At 42.1% G+C, this 27,650-nt stretch overlaps 1 long non-coding RNA gene across 2 annotated transcripts in view; it reads right to left on the reverse strand.

The window, feature by feature from the left end:
- Positions 1–27,650, reverse strand: part of LOC310827003 — a 53,795-nt gene that overhangs the window by 18,538 nt on the left and 7,607 nt on the right. The window lies entirely within an intron of this gene.

A 27,650-nucleotide genomic window follows, 5' to 3' on the forward strand; every position in this document is an offset into this window, starting at 1 on the left:
TGGGGGGGGGGGATTTTGGAGTTGCACAGGGAGCCACTGAAATTTGAGACCCTGAGGTACACCATTGGCATAGGGATTTCAGCGGGGCTGTTTTGTGGAATAGCATTCCTGTTATTACTAGAAAATGATATATAATGAATGAAAAAGGATGTTCAAAATAATTTTTGTAAAAACCCCAGAAGCTTTCCTTTGGGGAATTATAGGGACCTAACTGTATAGAAATTCTGCTGCAAGTGTAGATCCACTTGAAGATGACAGAACAATGGCTCTTGTTTATGTATCATTCTCCACTTTGTTTATTATTTTTGCAATTCAGAAAATGGTATATGGTATGATTGGTGGAGTTGCTGTTTTCTAAATGTTTCTTGATGTCGCATATCAAACACATTAGGCTTTATTAATGTTAAAGCAAAAAGCCTTTTCTCCATGACTATGAAGTGCATATTGATCCGTCAACAAAATAAAGTTTTAGTTCAATTTGTCAACGTTCCTAGCAAATTTAAAATGAAATCACAGTATCAGCCATATAGCTTGATTTGCTGCATTGCAGAAGCCTTAAAAAAATACCTATAAAGCTTAAGAGCTTGTATATCTTTAGGATTTCTAAGGACAGCTACTGCATTTGACAGACAGCTATCCTCCCACACTATCTAGACGTAGTTGAAAATGAAGGATTGGCCCTCTTTCTGCAGCTGAGCGCAGTGCTGAATATACATTTGGTTTTGGGAAGGGAAGGGAAAATAAAATGTGGAGGGGGGTTATTCTACTGCTATCGTGCTCAGAAAGTCATTATGAGATGCATAATTTATGTTTATTTTTTATTATTTAGATGTGCCTTCTGACCTTCAATTGCATTATCAGAGTGACTAAAATAATTTGTTGCAAATGCCACAAAATAATACAGTCGTACCTTGGTTGATGAACACCTTGTGAGCCAAACATTTTGGCTCCAGAACACCACAAAACTGGAAGTGAGCGTTCCGGTTTGCGAATGTTCTTTGGAACCCGAACGTCTGACGCGGCTTCTGCAATTCCAATTGAGTGCAGGAAGCCACGCCTTGGTTTCCAAATGTTTTGGAAGTCGAACGGACTTCTGTACGGATTCCATTCAACTTCTGAGGTACCACTGTACAGTCCTAAAGTTAGGGTGTGGGAGAACTGAAGGGGTAGATGTGCCTCATCCAACGACTGCCCAGGGCAGAAGTCGGGCCACTGTGGTGTTCTTACACATCTCCATCCTATTCAATACTCTTTGCTTTATTAATTTCTTTCCCATGGATGGTTGGTGAGACTCAGCCTACAGTGATTTTCACAGTAGCGCAGATGGAACCTGTGAGATAATGTAGAGAAGGAGATTTCTTCCTATCTTATTTCTTTCTAGTATCAGGCAGAGTGGGAACCAAGACTGGCCATAATGCTCATTTGTATGATATTTTGTTAAATAATTAAGAAATCCATGTGTTGACGTGTTTAATCTTTTTATTGGTAACTGTTTCTAACTGTTTTTAATGATTTTGTTAATATTTATTGTAACATCTTTGAGGTTTTATCACAATAAAGTGGCACTTGGTTCTCAAATGCCTTGGTTCCCAAACACCGAAAACCCAAAAGTAAGTTTAACGTTTTTTGAATGTTTTTCGGAAGCTGGATGTCAGATGCGGCTGTCAGCTATTGTTTCCAGGGCACCTGCACAAATCAGAAGCCATGGTTTTCGAACATTTCGGAAGTCAAATGGACTTCCGGAACAGATTAAGTTTGGCGCTTTTGTTTTTGCTATTTATTTTGCGTTTTTGTTTTTGAGGCTTTTGGGGTTAGTTTGCTTTTGTGACTGTGTGGAATCCAGTTCAGCTACTGATTGATTGATTGTGTGACTGCAGAAATGGATAAAATTCGCCCATCCAAACAATGACTATCATCAGTGCAGGTCAGAAAAAAACGTAATTTTGTTTTTTACCATCTACAATATTGTCTTATTTATTTTATAGTACAGTACATTGATTATTGCTTTCATTTTATGGATCAGTGGTCTCATTAGATAGTAAAAATCATGTTAAATTGCTATTTTAAGGGTTGTTTTTAACCCATTTTGCATTACTTTCTATAGGAAAGCGCACCTTGGTTTTGGAACACTGTGGTTTTGGAACGGACTTCCGGAAAGGATTAAGTCTGAGAACCAAGATACCACTGTATATGCTTTTGGTTAAATTAATTAATTGAATCAAATGTTCCTCTTCTGTTTGCTTCCCCGCCCCCAACAACAACTACGAAATGGATATTAATTAAGGATTTTTTAATTGTATTTGAGGTTGCAATGGATATACTCTCTGGTGCCCTTGCAGCTTTGTAGTTTGATAGCTGTATAGCCCTCCGCCCAAACAGGGATGGCTAAAATGGCCAAAAGCACTTTCTTTTTTTATGTAAATAGTCTGTCAAGGTCCATTAAGTGTCTGCTTTGTAATGTAAGCTAGGGTCCTGAGTTGCTACTGAATCTTACTAGTTGGAGATCCTTCTGGGAGGTGAGCAGGAAAAGGCATGCCACCAAGGTCTGAATGTATCAAAAACAACAAAATAGACTGGCAGTCTTGAGATTAGAGATGGAAAGAGACAAAGGCCTGACTCTCTCTCTGTTGAGCATCAAAAACTATGGCTTCAATGGTCTCTCTAATGGAGCTGCAGGATCTGTTTTGATGTATTAATGCTGTGAGCATTCCTTTTTATGCTTAGTCTATATATATTGTTATGAATTGTGGATGCTAGGCACCCTTAAAGACCTGGATCCAATGGGTGCTAGAATTTAATTAAGACACAGTGAGACCCTGTGTATTATTATTATTATTATTATTATTATTATTATTATTATTATTTTGCACCCCACCTGTTTGACTGAGATGCCCCAGGCACTCTAGGCAGCTTCCAACAGAATATAAATAACACAGCAAAACATCAAACGACAAAAACTTCCTAAACAGGGCTGTCTTTTTTTTTTTTAATGTATATATATTTCTATTAAGTTTTACATAACAAATTTAAATTGAAACACATCATTCACCTCCTCATTTAGGAGTCTCTGAATCCCTTGACTTTCCTCCACCCTTCCATGGTTACCATTATCAATCTTTCTTTCTTTTTAATCTGCTTACCTTATTTTCTCTAATTTGTTAAAAGAATAGTAACCCATTTTTCCATAGTTTTTTGTACATTACAAGCATTACTCAAATCCTGCCAAAGTTTTTACGTGTTTACAGTGTTCTCTTAAGAACATTATAATTTTTCCCCATTCCTTCTTAAAATTCTTCTGTTCCTGGATTCTGATTTTCCCAGTCAGTTTCACCATTTCGGCATAGTCCATCATCTTCATCAGCCATTCCTCTCTGGTTGGAACTTTGTCTTCTTTCCATCTCTGGTCAAAACAGGGCTGTCTTCAGATGTCTTCAGGAAGTTGTGTAGTTGTTTCTTTCTTTGACATCTGATGGGAGGGCGTTCTACAGGGTTGGCACCACTATTGAGAAGACCCTCTGCCTGGTTCTCTGTAGCTTCACTTCTCATAGTGAGGGAACCATCAGAAGGCACTTGGAACTGGATCTCAGTGTCTGGGCTGAACACTGCTCCTTCAGTTATACAGAGCCAAAGACATGTAGGGCTTTAAATGTCAACACCAACACTTTGAATTGTGCTCGGAAACATACTGAGAGACAACGCTGATGTTTTAGGATCAATGTTATGTGGTCCCAGCAGCTTCTCCCAGTCTCCAGTCTGGGAGCCACATTAATTGGATGAATTGCAGTTTCTGAGTCACCTTCATAGATAGCCCTACATAGAATGCGTTGCAAGTGGGAATTACCGTATTTTTCACTCTATTGGATGCACCGGACCATAGAACGCACCGGACCATAGGAGTGGGAGAACAGGAAAAAAAAATCCCCCCTTGTTCTCCCCCTCTAAGTCAAAGTGTGTTCTGTGCGTTCAAGGTGCATTCACCCGAAGCCTCCGGAGCCCAGCGGGGGTTGCCACTGGGCTCTGGAGGCTTTGGGTTCCTTTCAACCTGCTCTTTGGGGCTGGGGGGGGGGGACTCCCACCGGGCTCCCCAGGCTTGCTGAGCCGCCCCAGGCTTCGGGATGAAGGCTGCTATCCACATGCCTGGAGAGCCTGGCAGGCACTCCCGCCGAGCTCCCAAGGCTTGCGGATAGCTTCCTGAAGCCTGCATTCGCTCCATAGGACACACACACATTTCCCCTTCATTTTTGGAGGGGAAAAAGTGCGTCCTATAGAGTGAAAAATACGGTAACTAGAGCATGTACCACTTTGGTGAGTAACTGCACGGGAAAGTAGGGTCTCAGCTGGTGTACCAGATGAAGATGGTAGACTGCTGCCTTGGACACAGAATTGACCTGCACCGCCATGGACAGCTGAGAGTCCAGAATGACTCCATGGCTGCGCACCTGGTCCTTTAAGGGCATAGTAACCCCATTCATCTGAAGGCAGCCCTGTTTAGGGAAGTTTTTAATGTGTGATGTTTCATCAAATTTTTAATATTTTGTTGCCCAGAGGGAAACCCAGCCAGATGGGCAGGGTATAAATTATTATTATTATTATTATTATTATTATTATTATTATTATTATTGACTAGGGAGTTCTTGCACCTGCTTGCTCCCTGTCCCTCAGAAACAGTACTTCTGTCTTGTCTGGATTCCACCACAATCTGTTTTATATATCTATATATCTATATATCGATATATCGATATATCTATATATAGATATATCTATATATCTATATATAAAATTCTTATTAAATTTTCTGTTTTATAATTTAGAATATTCATTTATACAGGTACAACCTTAAAATATCAATGACTTCCCTTCTTCTCTTTCCATGGTTCATTTTACATGGCATAAATCCCTGCATATTTTATATAAACTAAACCATTCAGTATTCCATTATTGCTTCCACCAAAACTTATTTACACTGTTGAATTTACCTTAATGCTGCCAAAGTTTTCAACTGTACACTATTCCCCCCCATATACTCAGTAAACATTTTCCAATCGTCTTTAAACGAATGTTCTTCTTTTTCTCTTATTCTATACGTTAGATCCGCAAGCTGCACATATTCCATAGTTTAAGTTGCCATTCTTCTTTGGTTGGGACCTTGCTTGTTTTCCATTTGGGGGCTAATCAATCTGTTAACCAACCTCCAATCTACAGCCACCTCCAGCCACTCACATGGACCATTCAGAGATGTAAGATTTTGCATAAGTGAACCTTACATTGCAGAAATGTGTTAAGTCTCCAGCCTTCCGACAGCAGACAGTGCCTAAGAATGTAAATGAAGCCTGCTGGCCTGTGGTTCATATAGTCCAGCATACTTTCCCCCCAGTAGCCAACCAGATGCCTATGAGAAGCTTGCCAGAGGTCTCTCCCCTCCTGCAGTTTTCCAGCAACTGGTCTTCAGAAATGGGCTGCCTTCCACTGTAGAGGTAGAACAAAGCCTTGTTGTTATTGTTATTGTTGTTGTTGTTGTTGTTGTTGTTTAGTTGTTTAGTTGTGTCCGACTCTTCGTGACTCCATGGACCAGAGCACGCCAGGCACTTCTGTCTTCCACTGCCTCCCGCAGTTTGGTCAAACTCATATTGGTAGCTTTGAGAACATTGTCCAACCATCTCGTCCTCTGTCATCCTCTTCTCCTTGTACCCTCCATCTTTCCCAACATCAGGGTCTTTTCCAGGGAGTCTTCTCTTCTCATGAGGTGGCCAAAGTATTGGAGCCTCAGCTTCAGGATCTGTCCTTCCAGTGAGCACTCAGGGCTGATTTCCTTCAGAATGGAGAGGTTTGATCTTCTTGCAGTCCATGGGACTCTCAAGAGTCTCCTCCAGCACCATAATTCAAAAGCATCCATTCTTCGGCGATCAGCCTTCTTTATGGTCCAGCTCTCACTTCCATACATCACTACTGGGAACAAAGCCTTATCCTCCATCAATGTATCTCATCCTCTTCCAAAGCCATCCAGTGTGTTAGCATGAGAGAGGGGCAAAGGCTATGTCATCTTCACATCTGAAAATGCCCAAAGTGACATGCAGGTGTCACTTAACACTTCATAGAGGCAGACACCCAGTTCTTCTTAAGGTACACAGTCCAGACTGAGGCAGCTTCTGCAGTTTCCTGTTGCTTTCACTCCCTCTCTTCTTTCAAAGACTGCTTGTAAAGATACAGCTGCCAAGATTTTCAAACTCACCCCCCCTTTTTTCCCTTTTTGGTATAACGTATTCCGTTACTCCCTGTGCCAGCTGAACGCTCAGCAAATAGATTCATGGCTAGTAGAATTTGGATAGCTCTCCACTTTATTGCTTTGCCACCTTTCTATTGAAGAAATGTTTCCTTACATATTATCACATTTTATCTCTCTCTCTCTCTCTCTAACATGGCAATTACCTGCTGCATTCAGACTTCACTGCAGGATACTTTTAGTGCCGTGTGTGCCCTATCTGGAGCCATTCATTCCATCTCATAAGCAATGGGGAGAGTTTAAGTTAAACTGCCCGCTTTACTGGCGAACAGCTCAAATCAAAGATGCACTGTTATTTACTCGCTCCTGCAGAGTCCTGTTTAGTTTCCATTCCAGACACTCCGAGTATAATGTTTCTTTCCCATTTCTGGGGTAGAATTCAATGCAGGATGGAGGTGCGGGGCGGTAGGGAGAAAGAAGGCTGTGTTGTTTATTTTGTTGCAGCACATTTTCAGCAAGCTATCCTGTAGCACAGGGATCAGCAGGGGGCTGGCCCACTGTCCCTCAGACCTTGTGGGGGGCTGGACTATATTGGGGGTGGGAATGAACAAATTCCTATGCCCCACAAATAACCCAGAGATGAATTTTAAATAAAAGGACACATGTAAAAGGACTCATGTAAAAACATGCTGATTCCTGGACCGTCTGCGGGCCGTATTTAGAAGGGGATTGGGCCGGATCCGGCCCCCGGGCCTTAGTTTGCCCACCCATGCTGTAGCATAAGGAACTATTTAATTCCACCCACTGAAAGACGGTCGGGGGGGGGTAATGTAATGCATAATGGATATCTTTTCCTCCCCTCTGCCTGCAAGCTTTACGAGTCTGCGGCTCTAGCTGAGTCTGGGAACTCTTGATGAAGGGGGCTGAACTAACCCACACTCACTCTGTCTGTGACTGTATTCCCTCGTCTCTAGACTCTTCCCAGGTGTTCGATTCAGTCATGATTCATCCAGAAACTACACACTTTAGTTCACTGTCAGAACAACTTTGTATGGACAGAGAACACCCTCAAAGGAAGAATGGTTGATGAAAATCTTGGAATACACAGAGATGGCAAAACTGACAGCACTGGAACCATTTAAGGAAGACTGGAAACCCTTTCTAGTCTATTAAAAAAGTTATTTCCCATATATGAAGACCACAGCAACGTTTGAAGTGTAAGAAAAAAGCAGAATATATCAAGAAACATGTTAAAGAGGACAAATTTAGATAAGATGGAATCTTAAAACACAACTGTACATAATGTGGGTTCTAAACATCGATGTTGGGTGAGCAAGAAGTCACTGGTTTTGTTGAATTGAAAGAAACCTGTCCCCCCCTCCCCATTTTTCCAGGCCTTCCCATCTCTACTGTTGAGTAACAAATTTAACTTTCAATCTGGGAAAGAAATAAAATATTATTATACAAAAAAGGAAAAGAAACATCTTTACATGTACAAATGTATATGCATGGGTTCATTTCAGATGCTGAAATGTGGACATTTCCACAAGGATGGAGCAACTGCTCACTGATCAGAATGCAGGGGGCAGCCTTCAGCCACAATGCTCCTCCTGATTTCCATGCACCATTTGTAGGTGGAAAGGTCATGGAAGCCATATCTGAGCGTGAGTCATGCACCTCGACTCTATTTTTCAAAAAAAAAAAATAAATACATCTTTATTGGTTTAAAATACAATCTTACAATAAAGATAAGTACAACAAAGTTAAGCACAGAAAAGAAAAGAAGAAGAAAAGAAAAGAGAAAAAAATGAGAAAAAATGAATTCTCCACATCAAATAGTACAAAAAAAGTAACAAGGGGAAAAAAACAATTAAAAGTATCAGATATTTATATAACATCATGTCTTATCCAATAAAGTCTTCTGTGAAAAGCTTACAATCGTTCTCATTATGTTTTTTCTGTTGTCTTGATTTTATCACACTGTTGTTGTATATCTTTTTCCATATATGCCTCTAAGATGTTTATTCCATTTATTTTTTATACACAAATATCATTCGATTCTGCTAGGATGGTATCATTTTTACAATATAGTCTTATATATTCCTTAAATATTTTCCATTCACCTTGACTAAAGCATAGGGTAGTAAATGGATGGCACCGATAAAAAGATTGCAGTGGCTTCCTTTTAGTCCATCCCAGGGGCGGGGCCAGCTGCCCGTGGGGGCAGAGCAAGCTGGGGCAGGATGCTCTGTGAGGCCTCTGAGGAGTTTGCCTGCCTCTTCCCATGCAGCTGCCCTACAGCTGAGGGGGAGGCGGCGGGTGGACCTTTCGGGAGACGCGTAGCCCGGGTGCGCTGCAGGCCCCGCAGTGACTTCCTCCTGGCATTTTGTCACACACCCTCAAGTGGTGACTGTGGAGTTTTGCCCAAGGTGTGGGTCCGGCAGGCTTCCGTTGCGCAGCTGCTCCCTCAGAGCATAGCTGAGCATAGCAGAGTAAAACACAGCGCGTGTCCTTCTGTGTGTGCAAGCTTGCAGAAAAGCAGAGTCTGTACTAGGCTTCTTACTAATCTAGAAACTTTATTATGTACAGCAGCAGAGAAAACAAATCAGCCATTGTCAGGAGCAAAAAACATAATGGCTCCCTCGAAAGTCAGGCAGAACAAAGAAACAGCTTCTCCGGAAGTGGGGAAAGCTCCTCCCCAGATGCAGGACACACTGAACTGTTAACCCTGTAAGCTCTGATCCTCACAGTGACACCTGGGGCAGCCTGCCCATAGCTGTCAACCGTCCCTTATTTGGCAGGAAAGTCCCTTATCCCGCTGCTGTCCCTTATTGATGATGTCCCTTAAATTTCCCGGGTTTCAAAGGAAGCAGCTCCTCTGGCTCCCTCCCTGCCAGCCAGGGAGGAGGAAGGCTCCAACTGTGTTGCTTGGCTGCATTGCTCACCCAATTAGGAGTCTAAGAATGACTGGGGGGTGGAGCTTGCATGCCTTGTGCCGATCAAATCGGCTGCGTTGCCTGGGGACTCACCTTTGCTCAGTGCTTCCCAGCGGAAAGGTGACGGTGGTTTTCCTTGCTGCATCCCCTTTGCCAGGTTGCTGCACTGTGGGAACCACTGCTTGAGGCTTCGTTTGGCTGCTGGATGGGCTTTCTGCCTTTGGCGTGGAGGGGCTCAGAAGTTGAACATACCTGTGCCCTGAAAATCCCTTATTTTGGCTGCTGATCCCTTATTTTTGAGGCTGCTGGTCCCTTATTTTCAAATCTGTAAGTTGACAGCTATGGGCCTGCCCCCACCGCACCCCCCTTCCTCCGCCCCTGATCTCAACCATATGGGACAGCTGCACCTTCCTGCATTACGGGGGGTTGGACCAGATGATCTTCAGGGTCCCTTCCAATTCTATAATTATATGAGTCTATAGGAGAAAATGCATGAAGACCAGCTTCTGAATAGGGTTCCACCCTTTCCAGTATCAAACTGAGAAATTCTGCAATGTGTGGCAAAACCCAGTGCAATACTATTCTGTGGGATCAAATTTTCATTTTTTTTAAAAAAATGTTTAATTATCCCAGACACCACCACCTAAAAAAAGCTCTATCTAACTCAAAAGCAGACATTCTGAACTTTAAATGTCATCTGTGCCAAGCAAAGGTGTTTTGCACTCAAACATTGTTTGCTACAGAGCCTGCAAAGAAACAAAGTGGAACTTTCAAATGGCAATAGCAATAATCTCTCCTAGTAAATGGAAAACAGTGTGTAATGAAAAGAATGATAGCATATTGATACCATGGCATCATGAAAAAAGGCAGATGATTTCCTAGCAGTGTAATATACAAAAATAGTCCAATATATGAAATATACTTATGGGGAAATTGGCTCATGTGATAGTAGGCACAATCTCAGCAGGATAAATCATATTTTATACAAGGAACTGAATATACAGAACACTGTTGGGTGATTTATAAGTTCTAGCACTCTGACAGTTTGCTGGTCTATTACCTGTTTGGCAATGCCGTATTCATAAATCAGCATCCGTAAGGTTTCGATGGGATAGCATTCACTCAAGGACTTAAGCAAAGCAAGGTTGGAATCACAAATTCTGTGGTCTCCAAATATGTGTCAGAATAATTCCCCAGTTTTATTGGAAGCCGATAAAAGAAAGAGCATATATACTCACAAAGCCACCCAGAAGCAGTTTCAAGTTATTTTCTCCTCTGACAAAATATCTATGGACCTGCAGCCTTTAAGTTTCCTTTATGCTCAATTCCTAAGTTGCTGAGACACTTATTCCCAGGCTTGGAAATAGGGGTGCTAGGTTATTGCTCAAATGCACTGTGGGCATTATGGCATCTAGTTTCTCTTCAACTCAGATTTGAATCTTGGAAAACCCCACAGCTTTCTTTTGACATCCCATACAGCCTCCAATTATGAATTATGGTGCTGGAGGAGACTCTTGAGAGTCCCATGGACTGCAAGAAGATCAAACCTATCCATTCTTAAGGAAATCAGTCCTGAGTGCTCACTGGAAGGACAGATCCTGAAGCTGAGGCTCCAATACTTTGGCCACCTCATGAGAAGAGAAGACTCCCTGGAAAAAACCCTGATGCTGGGAAAGATTGAAGGCACAAGGAGAAGGGGATGACAGAGTACGAGATGGTTGGACAGTGTTCTTGAAGCTACTAACATGAGTTTGACCAAGCTGCAGGAGGCAGTGGAAGACAGGAGTGCCTGGCATGCTCTGGTCCATGGGGTCATGAAGAGTCGGACACGACTAAATGACTAAACAACAACACAGCCTCCAATCTCACCTTATTTCATATGAGAAATAGTTCAGGATAAGACTGGAATAATCCCCATGACTTCTGTCTGAAGTTCCATAGTGGATGGATGAAATTTAAGGAAACCAGGACAGAATCCTAGACACTCTTACCTGGGAGTTAAATTCCATGGAACTCAAAAGAACTTGCTTCTGAGTAGACCGAGCTAGGCTGGCACTGTTCATAAGCAAATCCTGTCCATCAATATTTTCATTTACAAGGATGTCTTGACAGAAACAGAAATAAAACCAGCCCCAAATATAATTATTTTTCTGTCAGTATTAGCCAGGTAGATACTTATTCATCAGAGCATTAAAATATATGCAGACTCTGTATAACCACAGATAAGAAAGGGATTAGTCAAATCCTCTATAGGCCAGATACCATTGACTCATCTCACTGCATCCTCACTGGAGAACATCTCCTTTCATCTGTTATAAAATGGTGTTCAATCAATTAGAAAAAGTTAAAATTGGAATACCGTGGCTTAAAATGGTTGGCAGTGCCATAAGGAAATCCATGTATAAGAATGAAGCATAATGACATTCTCTAGTGGCTTTGAGTCAGTTAAAAACAATGTTATCTTCATAAATTGGGAAAAAATGTAGCTAGGATTTCCAAGGCCCAGCTGTTTTGTGCCTCATCTAAATATCCATGCTAGTGGATTTGTTTTGCGTTTATTTTAAATGTCCGAATTAGAATATGAAATCAAACCAGAAATATTCATATCCCAACTGTGTATTCATACCCCAGCGGTGTTTTTTATGGTGGGCATGAGGAATCTGTGGCCCTCCAGATGTTGTTGGATGTTAATCCTGTCATTCCTGACCACTGTCCATCCTGGCTGGAGATGATGGGAGTAGCTATCCCAAGTTGCCCATTCTTGGTTTATAGCAGGAGTGAGGAACCTCTGACTCATGAAAAAAATATTGGCCTATCAGGAGGTCCAACTTGACCTGCAAAGGCACTGCCCACCTGTCAATCTGCTGGCAGGTGGTTGCAGAAGACAGGCTTCCTTCTCCCTTCAGCTGATGGGCAGGGGAGCAAGTAGCTCTTTGCCAGCTCTATTGCGATGGCCTGGGATTTGAACTCGGAGGCTGAACTTGAGGGATCCCAGCCTGCACAGGATTCCCCGCCTCCAGAACCAGCTGAGCCGGGCCTGGGGCTTGAGCCTGAAGGGTCCTAACCTGTGCTGGATCCTCAGAGGCAGGCACCAGCTGAATCTGCTCTGGCTCCTGAGGTGATGGAGGACCCATTGCCTGCAGGTGCTCCACTCTCAGTCCCATCAGGGGAAGCTGAGGTTACCTCTGGGTCCAGTAACCCTCCAGCCTCTCCTGAGCTGCAGAGGCTCAGGGCAGAAAGGCGGAGGGAACTAAGTTCCCGCAAAAGGAGTGCTCGCCTCCAGGGCCGCCCTATGCCTCGGGACAGATAAAAGCCGGCCAGCCCCAGTCCCAAGTTGCAGGAGCAACATTGTTGGTAGCCAGTTCCTGCCTGAACCCTGTCCTGCCGGACCCAGCTTCAGCTTTGACGGACTACCTCCATACTGCACCCTCGACCTCAAACTGGACTCGGACCTCGCCTCACAGTTAACCCACGGGACCAGCACATCTATGCTCAGAGCTTCTCAGAGCACCAACCACAGGGCTGCCAATGCCCATTATAGCAAGGTGTTTGGGATTTTGACAGGTGCCTGGGACAGTTCACCTGTCAATCACGTGGCAGCATAATTTGCCATATGTTTGACAGATGAGTTGTCTTCCCAGCTCTCCAAGTCTTTACATGAGTAGAATGTGTCCTTTATTTAAAATGCATCTCTGGGTTATTTGTGGGGGCTGCCTGGTGTTTTTACATGAGTAGAATAGGAATTCGTTCATTTTTTCCCTTCAAAATATAGTCCGGCCCCCCACAGGGTCTGAAGGACAGTGGACCGGCCCACGGCTGAAAAAGGTTGCTGACCCCTGGACTCTAGAGGATCAACATCAGGAAAAGCTAAAGGTTGCTCCAGTGAATCGGCAAGCAAGGAGCTGGAGTACAGGCAGAATTGAAAAGTCCTGTCATTCCTTCAACTCTTAGTACATAAGGGGGTGCAGGATAATTCATAAGGCATCACTGCCAAGCACATACAGATTTCTCATAAAAGCTGGGACTACTGCCAACATTGTATCGCCATCTGTTGTTCTGTAGGGGTGAGAGGAGAGGGCACAGAAACTATACTGTTTGGGTTTGTAGTTTTCTAGACTGGCAGTAGATGCCAAGTGAAATCCAGATCCTAACCCTCAGGAGACTGGAGCTAATACTTTAGTTCACACTCATTTATAAGGCAGAATGTTCATCGCTTGTTATCAGTGGAACGGAAAGAAAAATGGCCCGATATTAATAAATATAAGCAATCTTTCTTCTGGATGAAAGCCCCTGCAGCTTCTGCAAAGTAATGGAGATAATCATTGCCCATATTTAATGGGGAGAATCTCAAAACTGTATAGAAGACCTGAGAAAGAAAATTACTTTCAGGAGGAATTTCTTGTTTAATTGAATTTAGCTACTTTTGAAATGTATAATGTAAAAGCCACTGTTATTTCTGCATGGAGCTGAATTACTAATGCAAGACATTTTGTTAATGGGCGACAGTGAATTAGATTCCTTCCCAGTGAAACTGTTTGATGCTCATTGCACCGGACACAGAAATGGAGGTTAAAGACTACTTTATTAAAGCCCTATTGGCTTTATTTCTAGTTTCAGTTATCACGTAAGTGAAATAACAATAGTAATAATAGCTATTATGGCAGTTAAAATATCAAAAGCAATAAAAATGTAAATAAAGCTTTAGATGCAAGCAGAAAAATGTACAAGAAGACATAACTATATATTTCATTGCTATGTAACAATTCCAGATGCCTGCGGACAAGCAATTGGCCAGTTGTTTCAAACAAATATAACACCAGACCTAAAGGATCCACACTGGCTCCCATTACATTTCCGAGCACAATTCAAGGTGTTGGCATTGACCTTTAAAGCCCTACACAGCTTCGGCACTGTATACCTGAAGGAGCCTCTACACCCCCATTGTTCAGCCCGGACACTGAGGTCCAACTCCGAGGGCCTTTTGGTGGTTTCCTCACTGTGAGAAGTGAAGTGACAGGGAACTAGGCAGAGGGCCTTCTCGGGCCTGCCCTGTGGAACACCCTCCCATCAGATGTCAATGAAATAAGCAACTACCTGACTTTTAGAAGGCATCTGAAGGCAGTCATGTACAGTGGTACCTCGGGTTACAGACGTCTCAGGTTACAGACACTTCAGGTTACAGAGTCCACTGACCCAGAAATAGTACCTAAGGTTAAGAACTTTGCTTCAGGATGAGAACAGAAATTGTGTGGTGATGGCGCAGCAGCAGCGGGAGGCCCCATTAGCTAAAGTGGTACCTCAGGTTAAGAACGGACCTCCAGAACAAATTAAGTTCTTAACCTGAGGTACCACTGTATAGGGAAGTTTTTAATGTCTGATGTTTTATTATGCTTTTATATTTGTCAGAGTAATGGGCGGTGTACTACTACTACTAATTCACCTCTTTGCACTGCTTTGCCAGGTTATAAACCAGGTTATAAGCTCACCAGCCCCAGAAGCATAGCCAATGCTCAGGGATGAAAGGACTTATATTCAAGCAACAAGGAAGGATGGGGGGCACTGCTGTAGAGACAGCAGAAGCCACAATGGACATAATTTCCTTTTAGGATTTGCTACATCAAGTTAGGAGCAGAAAAGACTCTTCATGTATGGAACAACAGCCACCTGGTTCTTATTAGCCCAGACCTGGAAAGAAGAGAAGAATGGCAAACCAAGCTGATGGACTATGCCGAGATGGCAAAGCTGACTGGAAAACTCAGAAATCAAGAGGATAAAAACTTTATAAAAGAATGGGGGGAAATTATAAGTTATTTAGGAGACCACTGTAAGCAGATGGAAATGAGCAGGATTTTGAATCACTTGTAGTGTAAAAATTACTATGGACAATATGGTTGGATATTAAAATTGGAGTACCGATGAATATGCAGTTGTAGATGTTTAAAAGAAGACTTCATGGAGGGAATAGGGGGAAGTCTTGAGATTTGGAGAATCTCTTTATACAGATATGTTGTTACTAGTTTGTGTTTATTTGTACTTTGTAAAACCAATAAAAATGATTTCATAAAAAAGAGTATAGAGCCTAAGTCTATCCCATACTGGAGGCTCCATGAAGCTGAACAATATTCCCCAGGCACCACATGAATTCTGATTGAAATGAGAATATATATGTATAGTCACCCAAGAATGCCTGGAATTGATTGGCAACCACCTCCTCAAGGATTGGGAAGACTGCAAGAAACTTCACCAAGTAAGCAGCAACCACAGCAATATGGCTGCCATCACAAACAGTGCCTGCGTGTTCAGGATTCCATGCAATGGAATGCGGTTCTTGTGTGGTCGATACCCACAACCTGCTCTTTTAGATGTCAGGGAGACATGGTCTTGATCAGGAAATCTCGAAATTCCATCTGGAAGCTGAGTCCAAATGTCTCTCCAATAAGCTTCTGCTGACAGCCATGTCAAATTGGGGCTATCCAGGAAGTCGACATGCCGCACGAGGTCAGGAAAGCTAAGGGAGGAGGCAGGTCACATATTGGTCCTGTAAGCATTTTCTGCGGTGAGTCCACTGAATTTGTATCATTATTACAAGGTCTTGGCTGACATTTGAGGGCACTGTTAATGGAAAGAGGACAGTAAGAAACACTAAAGATTTGTGGGAGGGAATTCTGAGCGTTTGAAGTTCACATTTTCCTTTCATGAGCACAAAAGCCTATAAAATGGCCTTTTCTGACCCTAAACACATAAAGTCCAAAATAGAATCTGAAAGGTTTCACATGCTAATCCAGGGCCGTTGGTTGTTCATGTCTGTGACTTTAAGTTGTACTTTTGAATGCTCATCGGCTCTGCTCCTCAGCTTGAATTATCTTGTGTGAAACACAGCAGCCTTGCACAGCCACATTTAAATGACTGAACCGTTCCATATCTAATGTGGGAGCAGGAATAAAGAGCCAGACTTAATGGGTTAAACATAAAGGAATGGGGATCCTGTCCCCCCCCCCCCCCAGATGCTGTTTGACTCAAACTATCAGGCCCAGCCAACATGTCTAAAAACAACTGCAGGGCTATCCCTAGGGTAAAGTCTATATGAATTGTCCAGAAATCACAGGCAATTTTATAACCTGCTGCTGATTATAAATCAGTGTAAAAATGGAGGTAGCGTTTTAGAAAAATAGAACTGCATGAAAAAAAAAAATACTTTTAAACACCACATGTAGATTTAAAATAAGAACATGTTTAAAAAATGCCACATCATCCTACAGCATTGGAATTGTGAACATTTCTGTTTCATGATTTTTAATGCTGTAAAACTTTAATGCCCATATATTTTAATACACAGTTTAACCACAGGTTACTATAAAGTGATATTATAAGCCTAGAGATGCTGACTCAGTAGAAAGGCTCTGCAATACCTATTAATTGATCCGCAAATTCCAGAAATGCATTAATCCCTGGTTTATTCTGCCTGCACACAAGGCCCTGGGGGCTTATTGTTTTTCAAGCCGTATGAGTTTGGCACTAACCAAATGCTTGAGTTGTGAATTCTGATATCTACATTCGAGGCTACCTGCTTTAACTAGCCCTTTGAGAACGGGAACTGGAAAAAGCAGATACCGCTCATATGCCTGAAGTCCACTGAGGGATGGAAATCATTTGCACAGACATGATTGACAGTAAAGAAATGATGATAATAAGAATAACGGAGGCAGCTATTAGAATTCTGGTGACCAGCACCCCTGTGGTATACTTATCACATCTAATCCAAGATACCACCTTCTCCCTGAAGCTATATTTCTGTAATGAATGGGAGCATTTTTGAAACTGAGAAGACTGAAAAATACATATTCGCCGAAGACATTGCAGTTTTTATTACTGCTACTAAATTGCGCATCTGAAGAACACATCCTTGGTTTATTTAGTAGCACTAATAAAATGGAAGTGTATATCATTCTGTAACTCATACCTTGTTTTTCTTTCTTTTCAGGATTATAGGAAGAATGAAAATAGAATCTATTCGTATCTGAACTACAGCCTTTTGGCCAGACACCAGGGTGTGTGGTCACCGAATGTGTGGTTTGTAGGCTTTGTGCCTAGACAGCAGCTTAGGGACTGAACACAGGCTTCCTTAAAGCTTATGGAAATAGCATTGAGCGCACCAAATGGATTGCAGATGTCAGAATATTTGGCTACTGTTTTGTGAAATGGGATGAAACGGAATAAAACAAAAAAATAAAAATAGGAGAGCCAAATGATGAATCACAGAAGACAGTTCATAAGTTCCAATCAATGAATGTTCGATTTTCAGATACTGTAATGTGAATAAGAATAGAACAGAATGCACACACACAAACTCCTTTTCTTCATGTGTGGGCATTGGCGGCTGAAAACTAGAAAGGAACAATGGGCAATTGCAGAGATCCAGACTCTACTCAAACTGGATTCACCTTTGGGGGGGAGGGGGGAGTTTTCCTACACACATACACTTCAAATTTATCAGTATCACTAAGGTAAACCAAGCCTTCACGGCAGCTTAAACATCCTTAGAAAGGGACCATTTCGACCTGTTTCCACAGTTTTGGAAACCTGCAGGTTTCACATGCTATGGCAGCACTCTTGTGAATGTAACAACAAAGCATCCAGGAACATTTCTTTTTTGTAAGATACTTCTTTATTCATTTTATGTACAATCTTTACAACAGAAGACTTCACATCCAAGACAAAACAGTATATAACAAAACCTTGAGTCTCATATTTTCGTTTGTACTGGTTCTTCTCAGATTCCCTTATTTTACTATTCCTTAATATTTGTCTCCTTCTTTTGGTTCCTTATCCTTAATCTCTTAGGTTCCATATATATCTTTAACAATTTTTCAGTTAATTGCCCTCACCTCCCTCCCTCTAAACCCATTGCTTCCCTTCACCCATATGCGATCTTCCTCACATACTGTTTGGGGTTTTTTTGTGTTGCGTTAACAGCTGTTTGTAATTATTGTTCCATATCTGTTTTAATATCATCCTATAACTTTGCACCCTTTAAACCATTGCATATTAATTTTAGGCTCCGAAGCCAACTCTTTTCATGTAATCCTTTAGAGCAGACTCTAATTGATGCTGTTAACTTTGCCATCTCCGCAAATTCACAAATTTTAGCTTGCCATTCTAATAATTTTGGAATTTTGTCTGTTTTCCATTTTTTTTGCCACTAATATTCTGGTCGCTGCTGTTGCATAAAGGAATACATTCCTTTTATCCTTGGGAATGTCACTAGATATTTAACCTCCAGGAACATTTCTAGGTTACAGAATTACAACAATGCAAATTTCAACATGTTCTGTGATGTGCAGTAGTCCTGAGCATATGGATGCATAAGAATATTAACTATGATATTCAGATTCATTGACTCATGCATTGGAATGCATATCTGATCATAGTAGCACTAGTCTTGCTAACACATATGTTACAGCCTGGCATTATCCCCCCATTCAATTTCAGTTGCATGAAGAGGAGAGTTGGGTCCCGCTACACCACTGTAAACCAACCCAACTGTCCATGCTTTTCTATTAGGAATCTTAGGTGCTGACATTCCAAAGGAACAGAAAAGGCTTTTTATGTATGCGACGACAGCTGCACAGATGTTATTAGCCCAGAAATGGAAAGAAGACAAAGTCCCTACCAGAGAAGAATGGCAAATTAAACTGTTGGATTATGCCAAAATGGCAAAACTGACTGGAAAGCTCAGGAACCAAGAAGGCCAAAATCTTAACAAAGAGTGGGGGGAAATTATAATTTATCTTGGAGACCACTGTAAGCAGATGAAAACATTAGTAGGGTTGCAACAGCACTTGTAATGTAGCAAATACTATGGAGTGACTTAAAATATGGACTAATAATATGCAGTTGAAGAGGTTGACAATAGGACCCATGGAGGGGAAGGCGGGAAGTCCAAAGATTCAAAGGAATATTTAAATATGGATGTATATGGTTGTATTGTTATAATTCTATACTTGTAAAATCAAATAAAAATTATTATTATTATTTTAAAAAAGTCAATCAACCCAACTGCCCATGCTGTGATGAGAAGGGAACATGAAGGGGACAACCTTTTCTTTTCACATGTATACATTCAGAGCAAGATGCAGAATCCTGATCATGTAGGGTTCAATGTCACTGGGCAGAGGTGTGTGGGTAGGCATCTAAATGTCATTCTCTAAAGAATGCCCCAGGAGGTAGGATCTCAGCCCAAGGTGGGTAAAGCTTTTCCCCAAAACACTTGCCCAAGAGAACAGCATTCAAGGTGCAGCACAGTCTCAAGACGTCAAGGTCAAGCACAGAAAGCAAATCTACTGTAGGTCCAAAACATTATCCAGAAACAATGACAGCAAACAGTCCATCTTAGATGGCTCTAGGGGGGGTCTTCATTAAGTATCAACCCTGAGGGCTCTCAGCATTGGATTCAGGGTACCCAACATCTTCTTCAAAGTCCTTGATTTGTGGGATGTCTCGTTCATCCTCCAAGGACTCAGTATCTGGCACCAGGTAAGGGCTAGGCATGAGAGTGGAACACATTTCCATATTCACACAATGCATGGGTGTTGCTGGGGTGGGAAATGGATGAGATGTAATTGTGGGTTCAGGGCAGGGGAGTCAACTTGAATAAAATATTGGGGGGCAGGCAAACCACACCCTCCAAAATTGATCACATAATGCGACACGTACACACACACACACACACACTTTGAATGGCGATACCCATCAGCTTTGGAGAGGAGGGCAAAGGGACTTCAGCCGCTAGGGGTTGGCTCCTATGGGTCAGGAAGCTCTCCTCTGCCACTTGTACAATGTTAATAATTGTGAAAGAGGATAAGGCCCTCACAGGACTATATTTTCTTTGGCTCCATTTAAACCGTATTCAATCGGGTTGCCTGGATTCCAGAGCAAGGTTACCTAACTTGAATCTATACATATACAGAAGATTATAATTGCCATCCCAAAAAGAAGCCATGTGGATTAATGTCTGTTTTATAATACTTAGAAGGGTTTAGAAGGGATCAATGCATAGGCTTCCCCTGGGAACTATTTGACTTTGTCAGCTACCCAGACAGGTCTGAATTTTGCTTGAAGAAGTCTTCTGTGCGTGCATCAGTGGAAGCGATGGTATGTCCTTTTGGGGACTGGGATGTTTATGAACAATGTATTGATTGGCCTTGGAGGAGCTGTAAGAGATGAGTAATTTTTAAGGCATTTGTTGAATAAAACAGAAGCATTTGCTACCAGCTGTTTGAAATTAGGTATAATGTGAGTCACGAAAAAGTCAGCTTCATTCTCCTCTAGCAACGGCATATGCATAAAAATGACTTCAACAGAGTCTCCATAGTCAACAAGTGTTTCTGAAACCAGATTGAACAACAACAAAATCAGATTAAATTTTAAGAATCATTAGGCATTATCAGTAGTATGATATTCTCTGTGGGTTTCCTTCATATATATATATTCCTGGCTCTCTTAGGCATGCCTGGCAACACTATGGAGTATTACTAGATAAACCCCATGAGATCTGATATTTATCTACATAAATGTATGTTATTGTTTCATGTGTAATTCACTTTGAAAACTGTAAACTGAATAATGTCAATATGTTTTGGTAGCATCTTACTGCTTTAGGGAGTATAGATAGATATCATGCTAGGGTGTTTGTAGGTTCCTTAAAATATCAAAATGATTTTTCTTGTGTTTAATGTTATTTAGAGCCTGATGCTAGCTATGTTCAGCTATTAAGACACCTAGGTTTCCCTAGGCTTGAGCAAAAGAAGAGTTTAGAAGATTTCCCTTAGCCTTGCTGTTGCCTGACAATATCCTCACTTTCATTTTCTTCATTTCTAACTCAGAAAGTAAGAGTAGAGAGTTCATAGCAGTGCTATTTTTTTAGAAAAAGAGGTGCAAGAACTCACCATGAATGCCTCCCTTGTTCTCTTAGAATGGCAATGGCGCCCACCTGAGAGGTGTCGGAACTGAGTTCTGGCTGAAAAAAAGCCCTGGTTCATATCATCAGGATACCTCATCAGGATGAGCCAGTGTGGTGCAGTGGTTAAGAGCAGTGGACTTGTAATCTGGTGAACTGGGTTCGCGTCTCCGCTCCTCCACATGCATCTGCTGGGTGACCTTGGGCTAGTCACACTTCTCTGAAATCTCTCAGCCCCACTCACCTCACAGAGTGTTTGTTGTGGGGGAGGAAGGCAAAGGAGATGGTTAGCCGCTTTGAGACTCCTTAGGGTGGTGATAAAGCGGGATATCAAATCCAAACTCCAAACTCCACCTCAATCCACAATACAAAAGAATCCTGCTCAGGCCATTTCAAATGCCAAGTAATATCCCACCCCCTGTTTGAGAGAAACAGGAGGCCATTTCTGGAGAAGATAATCAGAAAAGGACATAAATAGAGCATAGGGAAAGCTGAAGGAAGTCTAGGAGTTAAGCAGAGAGAAAATACACAGCTCCAAAGGCACACACAATAGCTTCCAGTATCCCCAGTTCCTAGCCTTGAGCTCGATTTGCATGGTCAAACCCATGCTGGTAGCTTCAAGAACACTGTCCAACCAACTTTGTAACCAGAGGTTCAACTGAATAGAATCTGAATCACATGCACCACAAGGCCTATGTAGCCTCAACTTAAGATGGCTCCCCGGCCTGGCTTTGCACTGCAAAGTTTGCAGCAGCACGTGCAACAAAATGGCGTCCAGCATTCAAAAAACCCCTCAGCTTGCATTAACTAGCCACACACACACAGCCTCCCCCCTCACCACGAGATCACCAGTCACCCACCATTTTAGTCAACCAGCTCCTTTCTTTTCCCCCATAAGTCAATCGAAGGAGCCTCCAAAACAAATTCAAAAGCCCCCCCCACGAGATCTCCTTTTCTTTTCCCCTATCATGTGCCCCCGCTCCAGACAGACCTTTTTGCCGGCAAGGGTGAGTGGGCCGTCAATGATGTATCCATCCGATTCCGATCCGAGCACTCAACACAGGTATGTTCAACTTCTGAGCCCCTCTGAGCCAAAGGCAGAAAGCCCAGCCAGCAGCCAAACGAAGCCTCAATGAAAACCACCGTCACCTCTCCACTGGGAAGCGCTGAGCAAAGGCGAGTCCCCAGGCAACGCAGCCGATTTGATCAGCACAAGGCATGCAAGCTCCACCCCCCAGTCATTCTTAGACTTCTTATTGGGTGAGCAACACCGCCAAGCAGCACAGTTGGAGCCTCCCTCCTCCCTGGCCGGCAGGGAGGGAGGGAGAGGAGCTGCTTCCTTTGAAATTTAAGGGACATCATTTAAGAGACATTTAAGGGACATCCATCAATAAGGGACAGCAGCGGGACATGGCGCTGGAATAAGTTACTGTCCCTCCAAATAAGGGACGCTTGACAGCTATGATCTCTCCAGGTGGGCATTTAGGAATGATATGCAGGTATACTAACAGCAATAGATATATACTACAGATATACTAACAACAGCAATAGAAAATATTCATATAGCACTTCCTGGTGTTGAAATATAATTTGCTGCCTTTCCTCTCAAGGCGAGTAGTGAAAATAGGACGATTGCTTGCATTTGTTTGTTTGTTTATAAAAATGATTTCTATGTGTACTCATCTAACCTTTGCCTGACACGCAGCTGCTCTTTTATGGTGTTTGTTGAAATTTCAATGGCCCTGGCAGCTTATCAATAAAAATCATCCATTCATTTATACCTCTTTGCATCCTGAATGCAAATATCTAACAAAGAGCATATGTGTGCTATTTACTTTTTTTTGCATACTTTCGCTTTTATGCATATCTTTGTTGTTGTTTTTCCTCCCTCTCACTTTTCCTTCTCCCCCCACCCTGTATCACTTTATTTCTTTTAACTGAAATCACCTTAATAAAATAGAAATATTAAAATGTGTGCTGCTTACTTGGTTTTCTATATCAGCATATACCAGACATCAGGAAAAAGATTCTAATCACAGCACATTCTGTTATAGATCATTATTCCTAAATGCTTGCAGGAAGTGGTGAAATAAGAATTTCATTCAGAATAATCAATTGCCCTCTGTCATTAGCCCTATTCGTATCCTCCCTTGTGTGATAAAGGTGGAAGGAAATGGACTTGCAAGGTAGCAGCTCCATGCCCATCACATACCTGCCACCAGCCTTGCCAAACTCCTCAGTTTGAAGGACAGACTGTCACACTGGGCAATCCTGCTCACAACCGATAGAATGGATCAGGACTTCCTGTTGCACAAGCCCCAAAATCTTGAGCAGGTTTTTTAAAAAATTGGAATTAATCACTGACTGGATGATTTATTTATTTTTAAAGGTAGCCGAGGGTCTGTCAAAATGGCCATTCCTACGAAAGATAATTGATGGTACAGGAACAGGACAAATCATGGGGTGTGGGGGAACTTAAGCAGTAACAGGCCCTCTCAAGCCCAGGGCTGAATCTGACCTTCTAGATTCATACCCTCCAACATTTCTTTGATAACAACAGGGATGCCCTATATACTACTATTAAGAATACTAACAACAGCGATAATAATTTAATTAATTTAATTTAATTTATTGCAGTTGTATCTTAGTTCTCAAAGATAATTCATTCCAGAAGTCCGTTCAACTTCCGAAAACATTCGAAAACACAGCTTCCAATTGGCTGCAGGAGCTTTCTGCACTCTATCGGAAGCCAAAACATATGAGTACCAAGGCGTTTGAGAACCAAGTTACAACTTTTTTTTAAAAAAAATTATTTTTTATACCCCACCCATCTGACTGGGTTGCCCCAGCCACTCTGGGCAGCTCCCAACAGAATATTAAAAACATGATAAAGCATCAAACATTAAAAACTTCGCTATACAAGGCTGCCTTCAGATGTCTTCTAAAGGTTGTATAGTTAGTTATTTCCTTGGCTTGGAGGTCGCATAGCCCCATAGCCTCCAACATTTCTCCAATCAAAATAGGGACATCCTAAGGAAAAGTGGGACATTCTGGGATCAAATCAGAAGCAGGGACGGCTTCTATAAATCCGGGTTGTCCCCGGAAAACAGGGACACTTGGAAGGTCTGCTATTTGACTTGCAGGATTCTCCTGAGGATATGCATCCTTCACAGTTCGCATCCATCATTGGCCTTCTCCATCTCCTCATCAAACGTTTTTGCAATGTGTCCTTGAACTGTGACAATGGATTTCCCACTTCTGATTTAAATGGAAACATTGAACGTTATCACAAGCTCACTCTGTACTTGGATTGGCCTTGCAGAAATCATTTTTCTTTCACACTGGACAGCACTGAAACAGTTAGGGGGGAAGAAAATCCTCAGATGAGATCCGGTGGTTTAAATGAACAATAACAAATACACAACCTTAGAACTGTAAGCATCATGTAATGCTCTGACAAGAAGAAGCCACTTAAATTTATCTCAGAATCCTTGCCTTGCCTGAGGACCTCCATTTTGCTGTTGAAGAGCCTGTTAACATGCTTGCTCATAAGCCAGCCCCCGGAGGTTAAACACAAGAAGCTTTCATAGTTTGCTTTCTGTGAAATGAGTCAAGATCTAATTTATGGGGTAGAATTTATGTGGAAACAAAGGAGAAGACGAATTAGATCGAGAATCCACCTTGGTGGAAATTTATGAGGTTCACAATTCACCCTGGAGGTGGTGGAATGTGAAGTCACATGAGCCAGAGCCAGAGTAATGGCAGAAGACAAGGGATTCAGATACAGTGGTACCTTGGTTCTCAAACTTAATCTGTTCCAGAAGTCCATTCCAAAAGCAAAGCGTTCCAAAACGAAGGTGCGCTTTCCCATAGAAAGTGATGCAAAACAGATTACCGTATTTTTTGCTCTATAAGACTCACTTTTTCCCTCCTGAAAAGTAAGGTGAAATGTGTGTGCGTCTTATGGAGCGAATGCAGGCTGTGCAGCTATCACAGAAGCCAGAACAGCAAGAGGGATCGCTGCTTTTGCTGCATAGCGATCCCTCTTGCTCTTCTGGCTTCTGAGATTCAGAATATTTTTTTTCTTGTTTTCCTCCTCCAAAACCAAGGTGCGTCTTGTGGTCTGGTGCGTCTTATAGAGCGAAAAATACGGTAATCTGTTCCAGACTTTTAAAATAACCCCTAAAGCAGTAATTTAACACGAATTTTCCTATCTAATGAGACCATTGATCCACAAAATGAAAGCAATAATCAATGTAATGTACTATAAAATATTTAAGACAGTATTGTAGGAGATAAGGAATACGGGTAGCACTGTGGTCTAAACCACTGAGCCTCTTGGGTTTGCCAATTGGAAGGTTGGAGGTTTGAATCCCAGCGATGGGGTGAGAGCCCCTTGCTCTGTCCCAGCTTCTGCCCACCTAGCAGTTCAAAAACATGTCATGTGCAAGTAGAAAAATAGGTACTGCTCCGGCAGGAAGGTAAACAGTTCTGGTTCACCAGAAGCGGCTTAGTCATGCTGGCCACATGACCCAGAAACTGTCTGTGGACAAACGCCGGCTCCCTCAGCCTATAGATGAGCATATAACCCCAGAGTCGTCTGCGACTGGACCTAACGGTCAGGGGTCCCTTTACCTTTACTTAAGTCTGCTGGAAACTAACCTATTCTAAATACTTGTATACATCTCAAGCCCCTTTTACCAAAGATGAGATAAGCTTGCCCTCTCGTTTTCTTCAGCCTGCTGGTATCCATTGCTCTTTGAATTATATGTAGTGTCAGGATGTTTAAAGCTGAACACAAGGTAATTGTTTATGCTCTACTTCTTTTTCTCTCTGAGGTAACTATATCAGACTTATTGCGCTCAATCCATTACACCACCTTTCAAGGTATATAAATCTGAAAACTTGGCTGCAACTTGTGCAGCTCGTTACAATATTTTACGCTGAATGGGATCAAATTAATTTGTGGTGGCAACTCAAAGCAATTATTTTTTCCAGAATATATTGTTCCCTAAGGATTTAGAGTCCACAGAGAAAATCAGTATGCAAGCTAATATTCCCAATTATTAGTAAATTGATATTCTTAACTTTTTACCCTTGCAGAAATATAATGGAAACGAACATTTTCCCATGGTGCATTTATAAAGGGTCTTGAGGGGATTAGCATGCTGCAGTTTAATTTCTTTAAAAACAGTAAAATGTTGCAATAGTAAGAAAGACTGGGCTACAAACCAATTTACAGATGTCTATGGGGCAATTGAGAGTTTCCAGTTCAAATAATCATATATCTGTGTAGGCTGTGCTTCTTTCTGGATTGAAAACAAGTGCATTCAGATCAGCAGCCTTGACACATTCATCCAGGCAACAATCCCACGCACATCCCCCAGTGAGTAAGTCCCAAGGAATGCAAGTAAAAGAGCTTAGGGCTGTGATATTGATCTCACATTTGTCTCCCACTATCCCTGTACTAATTACAGTGTCTTTCATAGATTGTCAGGGACTGTGCTGAGGAGGGCTGCACTGAAGAAGAAGGGTTGGAGCCCCCCCTCCCCCCCGATCCTGGATCTTCCCAGGAGGAGCAGGAGGATAGTGTAGATTTGGAAGAGTGGTTTGCAGAGGGGCATACAGCAGAAGGCAGAAGCTGGGAAATACTGGATGGGGAACAGCTAGAAAAAGAAGAAACACTGGGAGAGGGAGGGTTAACAGATTCACAGTCGTTGGACAGCATTCCTCCACCGCCCTCTCCAAGGTTGAGAAGAGCTCAGAAAGTCTCAGGGAAAAAAGCGCAGAGGGTACAAGCTCAGTTTACAAGACGTAAGAGTGACATAGATTAATAGGGATGCAAAACATTTTATTCTAATACATATCATTGTATGTTATTTCATCCCTATATGCATTTCTACACATGCTCTATTATATGCACTCTGGAACACATTACTTGAATGGAAATCATCATTGCAAAATTCAGAGAAGTGCAAATGTTGAGGGTTATCTGTGTTTTAGTTGACATATTGTTTTGGAAAGTGTGAATTACTGTATTTTTTGCTCTATAAGACTCACTTTTTCCCTCCTAAAAAGTGAGGGGGAATGTGTGTGTGTGTTATGGAGCGAATGCAGGCTGTGCAGCTATCACAGAAGACAGAACAGCAAGAGGGATTGCTGCTTTCACTGCACAATGATCCCTATTGCTGTTCTGGCTTCTGGGATTCAGAATATTTTTTTTCTTGTTTTCCTCCTCCAAAAACTAGGTGCGTCTTGTGGTCTGGTGCGTCTTATAGAGCGAAAAATACGGGTAGGTAGATATGCCTTTAAATGTGGACTGAATTGAATTTCTCCCAAGCATTTCATCATTGGCATTTTAGACTGTGGTGTCTCTCAATCCTACTCTCCTACAGTCCTACAGCTGAAGCAGGCATCTTCTTCATGCAAAGCAGATGCTCTGAGCCACAGTCATTCCCCTGATATACAATTAAAGTACAACTTTTTTCAAAAATGCATTCTTCAGATTGCAAATTGCAAGGCATAACTGAAGCTGGCG

Source organism: Podarcis gaigeae (assembly GCF_964106915.1).
Source record: "Podarcis gaigeae genome assembly, chromosome: 11".
Lineage (NCBI taxonomy): Eukaryota > Metazoa > Chordata > Lepidosauria > Squamata > Lacertidae > Podarcis > Podarcis gaigeae.